Source organism: Dermochelys coriacea, chromosome 1 (assembly GCF_009764565.3).
Source record: "Dermochelys coriacea isolate rDerCor1 chromosome 1, rDerCor1.pri.v4, whole genome shotgun sequence".
Classification (NCBI taxonomy): Eukaryota; Metazoa; Chordata; order Testudines; family Dermochelyidae; genus Dermochelys; species Dermochelys coriacea.
In genome coordinates, this window is record NC_050068.2 from 194,021,194 (window position 1) to 194,034,096 (window position 12,903).

At 39.0% G+C, this 12,903-nt stretch overlaps 1 protein-coding gene across 14 annotated transcripts in view; it reads right to left on the reverse strand.

Annotated features, from left to right (window-relative positions):
• Positions 1-12,903, reverse strand: part of BBX (BBX high mobility group box domain containing) — a 189,916-nt gene that overhangs the window by 103,073 nt on the left and 73,940 nt on the right. For all 14 annotated transcript variants that reach the window (XM_043510859.1, XM_043510850.1, XM_043510855.1 and 11 more), the window contains one exon: positions 9,843-9,912. The gene's annotated coding sequence lies outside the window, so the exon portion shown is untranslated. The remainder of the gene's footprint in view (positions 1-9,842; positions 9,913-12,903) is intronic.

Here is a 12,903-nt window from a genome sequence, read left to right on the forward strand (position 1 = left end):
CCAGGGTGTTTCTGGGGCAGGCCCAGGTCTTGTGCTGTATCAGAGTTGGGTGCAGCCTCACCACTGAGTCCGTGTCCCCAGGATGGGGAGGCTGCAGGGTGATCTCCCACCGTCAGCCAGCCAGTGGCTTGTGCTCCCCACTGTCATGCTGGAACCTCTGCATTTATTTATGGACAAATAAAACTTTCAGAATTTTAAAATACTGTGCACAGAATTTTTAATTTTTTGGCACAGAAAGCCCTCAGGAGTAAATATCATGTAGCATGTAGTAGCTTTTAAATACACTTGCAGCAACTGACACAATAGGCTCTGCCATCTTTTTGGCTCAGACTTGCAAAAACATTCATATTAATTCAAATGGTGAAACAGTCCAGCCACCAATTCAGAAAGGAATCAACTAGCTTGTTTGTAATGGACAGACTCCTGTTAAGAAGAGGAAGTATCAAACTCCTCCTACATTCAACACACACAATACTCATAGTAGGTGGGCTTTAGACGAGGAAAGAAAGGAGAGGGATGCACAAAGTGGTTTTGTATAACTCATTCTGGCAGTTACTGTGGTCAGGCAATGGATGGTAGAAGACAAAGCAGTTACAAAACAAAAAAAAATAAAACCAGAGAGAAATTAATAAGTATACTGAAATATCCGTGCATGATTGTAATGAAAAAACAAGCAAGGAGAAATAGAAGCCATCACTAAATATCAGCAGATCTTCATTTAATGGGCATACTGTGGATGATTATTTTCACATCAGTAAATATGGATATAATCTATAGGCAGGAGAAAAAAGAAATAGATGGCTGTGTTTACATGACATTGTAAATACTTTTGACACCAAAGGACAGCAAGAGAACAAGGAATAAAGTCTAAGGGCAAGATTACAGCAGCCTTACATGCCTACACAGGCATAAAGGAGTGTAAAGTTCCTCCTTACTCACCTGCACAGACAATGCTCCATGTCCCGGAAGGGATGGGGAATGGGTGGAACCCTTCTTCTGCTCCCCAAATATACTGGTCAGTGCAGCTGAGGTAGCACAGAGAAGGGAATGATCTATTATTGGTACATAGCCGCAGCAGATTATGCCGCTGCTGGAACAAATACAGAGACTAGAAAAAAGAACGAGTACTTGTGGCACCTTCGAGACTAACAGATTTATTTGGGTATAAGCTTTCGTGGGCTAAAACCCACTTCATCAGATGCATCACTAGATAGTGATTTGTGACTCTGTTCTGGAAACAGCACAGCTACATGCAGATCCTTACTCAGGGCAGATTAGTCAAATCACAATCTAATCCCAAAAGCTACTGTAAACATCTGTTACAGGGCAGCAGGGCTGGAGAAGTCAGAAAGCCAAACAATTCCTAGACAGAGTTTTAGAATAATGTCATTAGGGGAGATTTTTACTTCCCAAATATCTGCTTGGTAAAGAGAACAGCAAAAGAGGCAACAGACATTTTTGTCAAATTGTCTTCCACTTAAATTATGATCTTAAAAGTAGAAAAATCTAACTAATCCTGTATCTAGTTCTTCCCAACTGCTAGAAACTGACTGAATGAGAGAATAAGGAAGGAAGCTTGGGAAAAAAACCTAACAGCATTCCTCTGCATTCTTTACTTCCAAATTTATAATAAATTCATCAGTAGCACTGATCCTGCATCTTGCTGCACGTGGGCAGACTCCTGCATGCATATGGAACAAAGATTAAAAGAAATGTGTTGGTTTCTTTTTATTTGCCTTCTGGTTTCTGAGCTGCTACAGTATATTCAGCTCATATTTTCAAGCTTTTCTTTGCAACCATATAAACTAGAAATTTTTTTTTTTGAAGTTGAGATTCTCACATATACATGTACCTCTAGGAACTGGAGCTTCAAGTAAAACATCCAATATCATGAGACTCAATAAAATGCGAGAGTTGGCAACTTTATAAAATTTAGGGCCAGATCCTTAGCTGTATAAATTATTATAGAAGTCTACAGAATTATGCTGTTAACACCAGCTGAATATCTTGCCTCATCTTCCTTATTTAAAATTAGGGCTGTTGATTAATTGCAATTAACTCACGTGATTAACTCAGGTTTCAGAGTAGCAGCCGTGTTAGTCTGTATTCGCAAAAAGAAAAGGAGTACTTGTGGCACCTTAGAGACTAACAAATTTATTAGAGCATAAGCTTTCGTGAAGTGAGCTGTAGCTCACGAAAGCTTATGCTCTAATAAATTTGTTAGTCTCTAAGGTGCCACAAGTACTCCTTTTCTTTTTGTGATTAACTCAAAAAAAACCTAATCACAACTAATCACAGTTTTAATTGCACTGTTAAACAATACAATACCAATTGAAATTTATTAAATATTTTGGATGTTTTTCTACATTTTCAAATATATTGACAAGATGGGGGGAAGAGAGGATAATTGTACTGTGACCTCAAGCTCAGGGCCCCAAAAGGTCAGTAAGTGAGGTGAAATGGGGATGAAGAGAGACAGGGTGGGGGTCCAGCAAACACAATGTACTGCGTCCACAAATTTCTTTTGACAGGCCTGAGTACACACAATGAAGCTTCCGCAATAAAGTTCACCCATAATTACTATAGGAGTCAAGGGAACCATATACAGCTATAGGAGCAAATGAAAGAATTAGGCCTTTACTACATTTTTAATAGGACGTGAAATATTCTTGCACAATCGTAGTGTTTGTATAGTTTCCACTTTTGCCTTGAAAATGTACAGCAGATTAAAACAGCAGTATTAATAAGCCATCATAATAACTGCTCCTTTGACAGCAGAAGGAAGAGAAATGAATGTCTATACAGTGTATTTAACCTGATTTTCTGATCTATTAAGTGCTATTAGACCATAAATTGTAATACTGTAGCATTCTTGCATCTTAAAAAACAAGAGTCAATGAAAACATCCTGGATTCATTTTAAACGAGACCGATATGCTTAATGTTTATTGAGAGAAATATCCTGAGATGAACTTAAATACATTCCTAGCTATTATCAAACAGAACACAATACATCCTGCAAAATCAAGCTGTCCCTGTCTTTTTGTCTGTTTAAATGAGATAGCTACAATACTCTGCTTATGGAATTACAGTGTGAGAAATACTGTACCCATGAATTCAACTCCCTTGTCATTTCTCCTCTAGTAGACTGTCGAAGGATAGTATTATACCAAATTTTCTAGTATTATACATGCCAGTCTTAAAGTTTAATGGACAGTTGCTCAATTTAGGATATATTTGTTCTCTAGAGTTACGTTTAAGATTTTAAAAAATTCAGATTGAAAAACAGAACTTGTGCAAAAGCTCTAAAAAAATTTAGAGATAAAATATTTTTACAAAACATGTGATGAGTAAGCAAATTCACTCTCACACTTTTCCCTTTACTGCAGGCACCATTTTAAATGGACTTTTAGAGCACTGTAAATCTTTAGCTCAGAGCCTCAATTTAGTCACAGAAAAATTAACTGAAACCAAAGAGTTTGCTACTCTACTTTTCTGTGTGTGTGTAAAGTATCTGCAGAAGGATTCTGCCTCTTTTAGCCACAGTGAGTTGCATAAACTCCTTCTGGATCTAGTAAAGCTCAGGAAGGTTGTGCAATGTCTCATTACACAACTTTCAGGCGCCACCTAGTGTTTTTTTTTTAAACTTTCCACTTTTTAAAACAGAAAAAACTGGTACTTCTCACTGCAGGATCATGACCTAAAATAATAAGCACGATCTGAAAGTAAAGCATATGCTTAAGTGCTTTGCTGATTGGATTGGGGGCAGCGTACCCAGCATTTTGCATGATCAAGCCCTTTAAGAGACCTTATCTAGAGAAACCATTTAAAAAAAAAGCAAACTACCATTCATTGAGTCCAGACCTTTCGTCAGCATAGGTTAACAATAGTTTCTAATCATTGGTGCTGGTTCTGTGATGTGGAATACTGTCCAATAGCTAAGGCCAGCAGACTAATTAAGGCCTTGGATGGAGATATACCAAAGTCCCAAAGAATGAATATATAACCCGATTGTACCCTGTGTTGACCCAGCATCAAACAAAGTAGGCCACGAGGACCGGCATGATGATGAATGTTAGAAGACCTGGGTTCAGATCTGAGCTCAGCCTCCGATTCAATGTGTGACCTTGTACAAATCATGTAGGCCCAAATTCTCAGTGCAATCTGTAAACTTGGGTACCCAAATGTCAGGAGAAAAGGAGTTGAATGTTAGGCACCCAAAATATTGACCCCTCTTTTGAAAATTTAGGCCTATTTATCTAAGCCCTTTAAGAGATCTATCTATCTACACAGAAAGAGAGAGAGAGAGAGAGAGCGCGAGCGAGAATTACACAGTTTGAGAGAGAGAAATTAAAATATACTGTTGCCAAAGATCTTCTATCTTTCTCTCCTACTGTGGCGGAATCATACTTACTGAAAAAATAATAATAGTGTGTGACGCATGAAGTATTTATAAAACCCAGGAGTAAAGGAAGCTGATTGACAGTTTGCCTAGCCAATCACTCAGATAGGGGAGGGACTACCCTTCTCTGCAAACAGTTTGGGTTATGGAAGCCCTCTATAAAAATTCTGGATGCATCCTAGCCAGAGAGTCAGAGCTGCAAGGCTGGGGAGGAAGAGTCCTCTGGGGAAAGCCCTGTCTGTTGGGCCCAGGAGGCAAAGTGGTTCCACTTGACTCAGTAGGAACGCATAGTGGACTCTTTCCTACTGCTTGATAGGATTCCTTGCATTTCCGATGAACACGCCAGTTCTAAAAACTATGTAAAAGCAACTAAATACTACCAAAAAACAAACAAAACTACACACTTTATACTCTTTTAAAGATGTGTTACAAACAAGAGGACATAGTTCCTACTGGGAACATATGGCGGTGAGAAGGACCTGGAGACATGATCAGTCCGCCTGGCCCTTTATCATCTCAAATTCATGAGTGCATCAACGGATACTACTACTTTCAAATTCTTCGGCTACAGACACATGGTGCACATGCGTAATCCCTCAGTGGAATACAATAGGGACCATCACTCAATGAAAAAGTAGTACTTCCTCTTGTTTCTATTAAACCTGCTGCCTCCTAATTTCATAAGGTGACCCCAGGTTTTTTATGATCAAAAAAGGTAATTAACGCTTCTCTCTTCATTTTTTTCTACACATTTATGATTTTATAGATTTTGATCATATGACCCTAGATTTCCATGGCGTTCTGTCATCAAGGTAACATGAAGTTCTACTCATGGGGAAGACACAGAGCTCAGCAACACCAAGGAGCTGCCTGCCAAGATGAACACATTGCATGGGATCACATTCAGGGGGCCAAACACAAATAACATGTAGTACCATAACATGTAGTAAGGTTTCATAGTGTGCATGTCAAATGTTATTTTCCAAGTTTCTTGATTTTTTAAAAACTCACACAGAGGCTATTCCCTATTGCAGAGAAAGCCAAAGGAAAGGGATGAAGCTTAATTTCAGATGTTTCAACAGGGTCTGATTAAATTAATCCTACAGTAGTTCAAGACCTAACTGAAGCAATCATCTTCGAGAAATCATAGAGGACAGATCAAGTCCTAGAAGACCGGGGAAAGGCAAACATAGCATCTATCTTTAAAAAGGGGAACAAAGAGGATCTGAGGATCAGTCAGCCTAACTTCAATACCCAGAAAGATACTGGAACAAATTATTAAAACAATCAATTTGTCTCCTCTAGGCTAATAGGCTCATAAGAAATAGCCAACGTGGATTTATTACGAACAATCCATGCCAAATCAACCTACTTTCCTTCTTTGATAGGGTTACTGGCCTAGTGGATAGGAGAGAAGCAGTAGACAGGATATATCTTGATTTTAGTCAGGCTTTTGATACAGTCTCATAAGCAAACTAGGGAAATATGGTCTAGATGAAATTACTAAAAGGTACGCGCACAACTGGTGGTAGTACTGCTGAAAAAGATCTGGATCACAAATTCAATACAAGTCAACAACGTGATGCAGTTGCAAAAAAACCTAATATTCTGGGATGCATTAACAGGAGTATCGTATGTAAGACACGGGAGGCAATTGTCTTGCTCTACTTGGCCCTGGCAAAGCCTCAACTGGAGTACTATGTCCAAATCTGGGCACCATACTTTAGGAAGATGCAGATAAACTGAAGAGAGAGTCCAGAGAAGAGCAACAAGAGTGATAAAAGGTTTAGAAAACCTGACCTATGAGGAAAGGTTAAAAAAACTGAACACATTTAGGTCTTGAGAAAAGAAGACTGAGCGGGACCTGATAAGGGATGTTAAGGGCTGTTAAAAGAAACAATGATGCTTTATTCTTCGTGTCTACTGAAGGTAGGACAACTAATGGGATTAATCTGCAGCAAGCAAGATTTAGGTTAGATATTAGGGAAAACTTTATAAATATAAGGATACTTCCTATTGGAATAGGCTTTTAAGGGAAGTTGTGGCTTCCCCGTGATTGGAGGCTTTTAAGAAGGAGATTGGACAAACACTTGTCAGGGATGATCTAGCATGAGGGGCTGGACTAGATGACCTCTTAAGGTCACTTCCAGCCCTACATTTCTGTTATTCTATGTTTCAGTTACTCAATGTGCAAAAGATCCCACAAAATAAATGCATAACCCTAGGTCAAAATTTCCAAACTTGGTTGTCTAATGCTAGATTCCTAAATCTATATTTACACACTTAAACAGAAACATGTATTGGTCTTGCATTTTTTTTGGTCTGCCTAATACCTTACATCTGACTTTCTATTTTCCTCAGTAGGATTTTACTTCCAGCTTTTAAAAGATGTCTTTTATTTTCTCTAACTGCCTCTTGGCCTCCTCATTTTTATGTAGTTCCCTATTTTTAAGTTAAATGCTACTGAGGTGGGTTTCTTTGGTCTTTTCTCCCCTACAAGGATGTTAAATTTAATTACATTATGGTTGCTATTACCAAGCTGTTCAGCTATATTCACCTCTTGGACCAGATTCTGTGCGCCACTTAGGATTAAATCAAGAATTGCTTCTTTCTTCAGAGCACAAAGGACTCGTGATCCAGCTGCAGATCTTGGCATAACATAGGAATGAATCTCTTAACAAAATCCTCTCAGAATAGTTGCATTTTCATACATATAGTAACTTTTCGCTTAACGTTATAGTTATGTTTCTGGAAAAATGCTACTTTAAGCGAAACGATGTTAAGCGAATCCAATTTCCCCGTACGAATGACTGTAAATAGGGGGGTTAGGTTCCAGGGAAATTTTTTTTGTCAGACAAAATCTAACTATCAGTAGAAGTTTTAAACAAACAATTTAATACTGTACACAGCAATCATGATTGTGAAGCTTGGTTGAGGTTGTGAAGTCAGAGGGTGGAAGAAGGTAGGATATTTCCCAGGGAATACCTTACTGCTAAATGATGAACTAACGCTCGGATGAGCCCTCAAGGGTTAACACATTGTTGTTAATGTAGACTCACACTCTATAAGGCAGCATGAATGGAGGGAGGGGAGCCAGCATGGTAGAGAGTGACAGAGACCCACACCACGCATGTGAGAGACATGCGTATTACTCCTTTAAGTACGCTGACCCCACTCTAAGTACATTGCCTTTTAAGTAGATCAGCAAGTTGAGACAGCAGCTGCTGCCAGCAAGCTCCCTCCATCCTGAGCCTTGTTGTGTGTCATCCCCTCCCCCTTCCCCCCCCCGGCTCTGTGGAGATGAGGTACAGGAGCAGGGGGCAGGGGAGACACCCTGACATCAGCAACCTTCTTCCCCCCTCCCCCCACAGCAAGCAGGAGGCTCTGGGAGCAGCTCCAAGGCAGTGCAGGAGCAGCTCATGGCAGTGGGGGGAGGGACAGCTGAATTGCCGGCAATTGATAGCCTGCTGGCTGTCGCATAGGGAACTTAGGGAAGCGGGGAGCTGATAGGGGGGCTGCTGGTCCATCCTGATTCCAAGCCCCCACCAGCTAGCTCCAACTGGCTGCTCTTCCTGCAAGCAGTGGACAAAGCAGGCGGCTGCCAAATGATGTTATAAGGGAGCATTGCACAACTTTAAACGAGCATTATTCTCTAATAGAACAGCAACAGAACAACAAAACAAGGTTAACCAGGACGACTTTAAAATGAGGAGTTACTGTATATGTTCTTTTTAGGTCTAAATATTTCAAATAATTATACAGAGAAACTTAGTCTGTGGAGCCTTGAAGTATTCAACATCTTTTGGTAACATTTTATTTTATTTTATTTTATTTTAAAATATTTCAGTATATAATGATACACAATGATTCCCTCTCTCGTACAATTTGTTACTCTGGGTGCCTCTGACATTATTAAAACAATAATATCACCTAATAAACAAAAAACAGCAGCAAAAAAAGAAAAACTCCAACAAATCCCTATCCCGACACAACCCAAACAGTAGGTCTTTCATTCACCCAAAAGCCTATCCCCCATAAATAATCACTCCCAACATGATCCACCATCTTCAAAACACTCAGGGGAAAATGATAGACCTTACAAAATGCTCTGGAGATCACCAGTCCCATACTGCTCAAGACCAAAGCATAAGCCTTTTCCACAATTCAGGGCTCCTTACAGAGTATGTTCCATCACTGACCTCTTTTCTATTAAATCATGGGGACTCCAACATGAGCACCTCTGCTGACTGCAGCAGTATGGTACAGGCAGTCTTAAGTAGGTGGACCCTAAGCAACTTGTTTGATTCCATTTTGCTCAGACTATAGTTTATTCTCAGTTTGGAATCCTTTGTGTGGTGAGACTTAAAGGATTTATTTTCACTCAGCTACATTAGGAATCGTAAAGTAAGGATGATCCTGAAGGCAGCCTCCCTCCTTACGAATTTGTTCCTTAATACAACGTCATTGAGGTATTTGCAACATTTGTCCTGGTGTTAATTATTAACCCTTTTGGGGATCAGGGAAAGAGCTGAACGAACATCTATCAAACATCTTTACACCCTATGGTCCTTTGCTTTTTCCACTTGCCCCAGATTAAATTAATCTGCCCAAATTTAAAAGCAGAGGGCTTATAAGAGTTGGTTCTAGATGGAACTCAGTTGTGCTAGCATACAGTATCTCATTAAGTATCTCAGTTTGCCTCACTCAAAATCTAAAATACGATAAATCAAACATTTTGCCACCAACTCAGAGTATCAAATCGATCTTCTTCATTGTAGATTTGTCCCCTAGTGGGACAAAATTAAATCACAGGAAATCATCATTGCTCCTAAAGTCACCTTGTATTCACAAATTCCACGGGAATGCCAGATGCTAAAATAAAAAAAAAAAAAAAAAACTGTACACACACGTGCCGGCCAAAAACAAAAAGCTCAAAATTCAAAACCAAGACACCAAACCAAAAGTAAACAAAATCAACAAAACCCACACGCCACATTTTCATATTTTTCTTTGAGGCAGGAAGAAAAACCAAAACAGATGCGGTTAGCATTGCAGAAACGCCAAGTAATTACATGATAGGTAAAGTTGATGAAAAATCTGAATGACCACAAAAATGGAAGGAAACAATGAATTTTCATGTCTCTAAATAACATACTTGCATCACGTATCAGAAAAGAGGATTGTGACACATTAACATACATTAACCTGCTGCCATCTAATTATTTTAAAGTTGGGCTTCAATATTTGGATTTGTGTTATTTTTGTTTCCTGTTTATGAATAAAGAAGGCCTGGAAATAGTTTTTGTTTGTTTTTTTAAACCACACACAGCAGAAATAATGAGACAGACTCTCAGCTGAGGCAAACTGGGATAGTTCCATTGACTACACTGGAGTTATGCTGACACCAGCTGAGGAGCCTGGCCCATTGTGACTTGTCTTACCTGCTTCTGGGTGAAGAGTCTCAGCAGCCTGGAGAACTAGTAGAATTATGACATCACAAGAGACTGAAACCTAAGGAAGCAAAAAGAGGAAGGGATTTTAGTCAGCCTATTTAAAAATATCCTTTGATTTTTGTTTACATTATCACCTATTTAACTCTCAATTCCTAATATCCACTCAGGAGAATAGTTCATTATGAAAGATTCAACTCGTCACATAAATTGAGGACAGAGAAAACTACTCCAATTCTCCAACAAAAACAGGTAAAACAAGATTTGATATTTCTAAAACTGGAGAGGGAAACTCCATTTTTTTTATGTAAAAGAATAAATGGACACATATCAGACGTCAAGAATTATAACATTCAAAAACCAGTCAGAGAACACTTCAATCTCTCCGGTCACTCGATTACAGACCTGAGAGTGGTTATCCTTCAACAAAAAAACTTCAAAAACAGACTCCAATGAGAGACTGCTGAATTGGAATTAATTTGCAAACTGAATACAATTAACTTAGGCTTGAATAGAGACTGGGAGTGGATGGGTCATTACACAAAGTAAAACTATTTCCCCATGTTCTTTTCCCACCCCACCCCACGCCCCACTGTTCCTCAGCAGTTCTTGTTAACTGCTGGAAAAGGCCCACCTTGATTATCACCATAAAAGGTTTTCCTCCTCCCCCCTCATCCTCTGGTAATAGCTCATCTTAAGTGATCACTCTCCTTACAGTGTGTATGATAAAACCCATTGTTTCATGTTCTCTGTGTGTGTATATAAATCTCCCCACTGTATTTTCCACTGAATGCATCCGATGAAGTGAGCTGTAGCTCACGAAAGCTTATGCTCAAATAAATTTGTTAGTCTCTAAGGTGCCACAAGTACTCCTTTTCTTTGTGTGAATACAGACTAACACGGCTGCTACTCTGAAACCTTTTTACATCATGAAGCAGCAAAAAAGGGATCAACTCCTTTCCCCATTTCTGTTGATCATTAAAAGGTCTTCCATTGTGTATTTACCACATTCACTTACTGAAAAGTTAAGTTTGACATTGATCATGAAAAAAGTAGGAGAGAGAGAGTTTTATGAAGTGTCTGTCTGTAAAGTGCTTTCTGATCCCTGAATGGAAGATACTATATAAAAAGTATAAATGTTTAATGCTATCAGCAAAAGACAAATTGTGGACATGTGCACAGACAACACAGAAGTCAAATTGAAGCTCATGCAAATAAAACTGCCAACACCAAAGCATCTCTGTTCAGCATCTCTGTTTGCAAAGCACCCCCTCTACAAATAAAGGGCTATTCTTTAACGGAGAAAGATAGTCTGCAATTTTCCCCTTGTAGTGACATATTTGTCTTTGTTTTTTCCATACTACTGTACTTAAAACTTAGCACTACTTATTGTTTAGTAAGAATATCTATCTGAATAATCTGATTTTGGTAAATTAAATTTAAAGCACCGATAGTTTTAGATTAAGCCAAAATTATCCTGCAACGAAGTCTATGGCAGCATAACTCAGTCCTTGCCTTAGCTTGGGTTTCCTCAACTGCGATAGATTTTCCCCCCCCACTTAATATTCTCCAAAGCAATTAAAAACTTCTCGTCTTTGTAACAAACTGAATCTAGGTAGTTTTAAAGGAACCTCCAAATCACAGTTTGAAATGAAGTGATGCTAGCACTTATCCCTACAATGGAGTACGATACTTTCCAGACTGGCCAATGGCAATCAGAGAACTATTTTTCCATAACCAGCCACTGAGTTGGGTAATGCCTATGGCTAGAACGTTCAGCCCAATACCCTGACAATCGAAAAACAACTGAAGCAGACAGAAGTCTTCAAATACCAGCCAAAAATACCAAACAGACTCCTTGCACCCCAATGGCACTCAAATAATAATCAAAATGATCAAGGGTACATGACAAGTTATTAAAGCCTCAGAGTGAAATTCTCTCAACTACAAAGGACAATGATGACAAAACCTGAAGTCAAATCACACTGTAGCAAGGAACTTGACTGCGAATGAATGGCATTGGATAGAGTACTGTCAAATGTATATAAAGCAAACAAACAAGAACTAGAGACTAATCTCTTTCAATTGTAATAATCATAGGTGTTTCCTGTAATACTAAGATTTTGGAAAAAAAAGACCATCAGGGGTGCCATTAACAGCATACATTTACGATCTCTTTAATTCATCTTTTTCTCATATAGGATGTAATTATTTATTATTCAGAAAGCAACAGTACACCACAAGTGCTATAAACTTTCCCATACACAGGAAGACCCAGACCCTGGCTCTAAGAGCATGCATTCTAAAGTTCTCATCTACTTATTGTTTTAGGATAACATGCAGAATGCTAAGACCTCCTACTGGGATAAACATAGAACGGAAATCAAAGTGAAGCCTTTACTAGAGACCATCTTTATTAAGCAACCGCACATCTTAGAAATTGTTCCACAGTATTCCCAAATGTTTTAAATATAAACTCTCCTCCTCCTCCTCTGCTAGAAAGCAGTCTGTGTTAAGTAACAAATTTTTCTTTTTTTTTTTTTGGTTCATGCCTTTTGCAGAGGAGGAATATCTCCCATACACAGTTATATACGAAACTGGGTCCTTTGTAAGACTTAGGCCTGAGAAACCTGTAAGGGTATTCCTTGATGGATGACCAGTGATCACTGTTAGAATGAGGTAGAAAAAGTAATCTAAGATCTCCATTGTGGCTGGTATCAGAGAAACTCAGGACAAAGTCATACCTAGGGTTATATCAGCCTTGCATTCAGAAAGGAATCTGAATCAGCATGTATGAAATATGGTATGCAGGTGGCACACTGGGACCATTGCTAATTGACCAGCCCAAGAGCCGGACTGTACTAGTAAGGCATTATGTCATAAAGATATCTGTTGCATATCTTTGCCTTTGAAGGGCTTCCCTAGACAGTCTGGAATTGTTTGAGACTGTCCCTTTTCTGAAGCACAGAAAGCAGGTCTTACAAACTAGATAAAGGCCTTCTACCTGCACTATGACAGTGGAAATTGAATGCTCCTGGAGAAAAAACCTGGG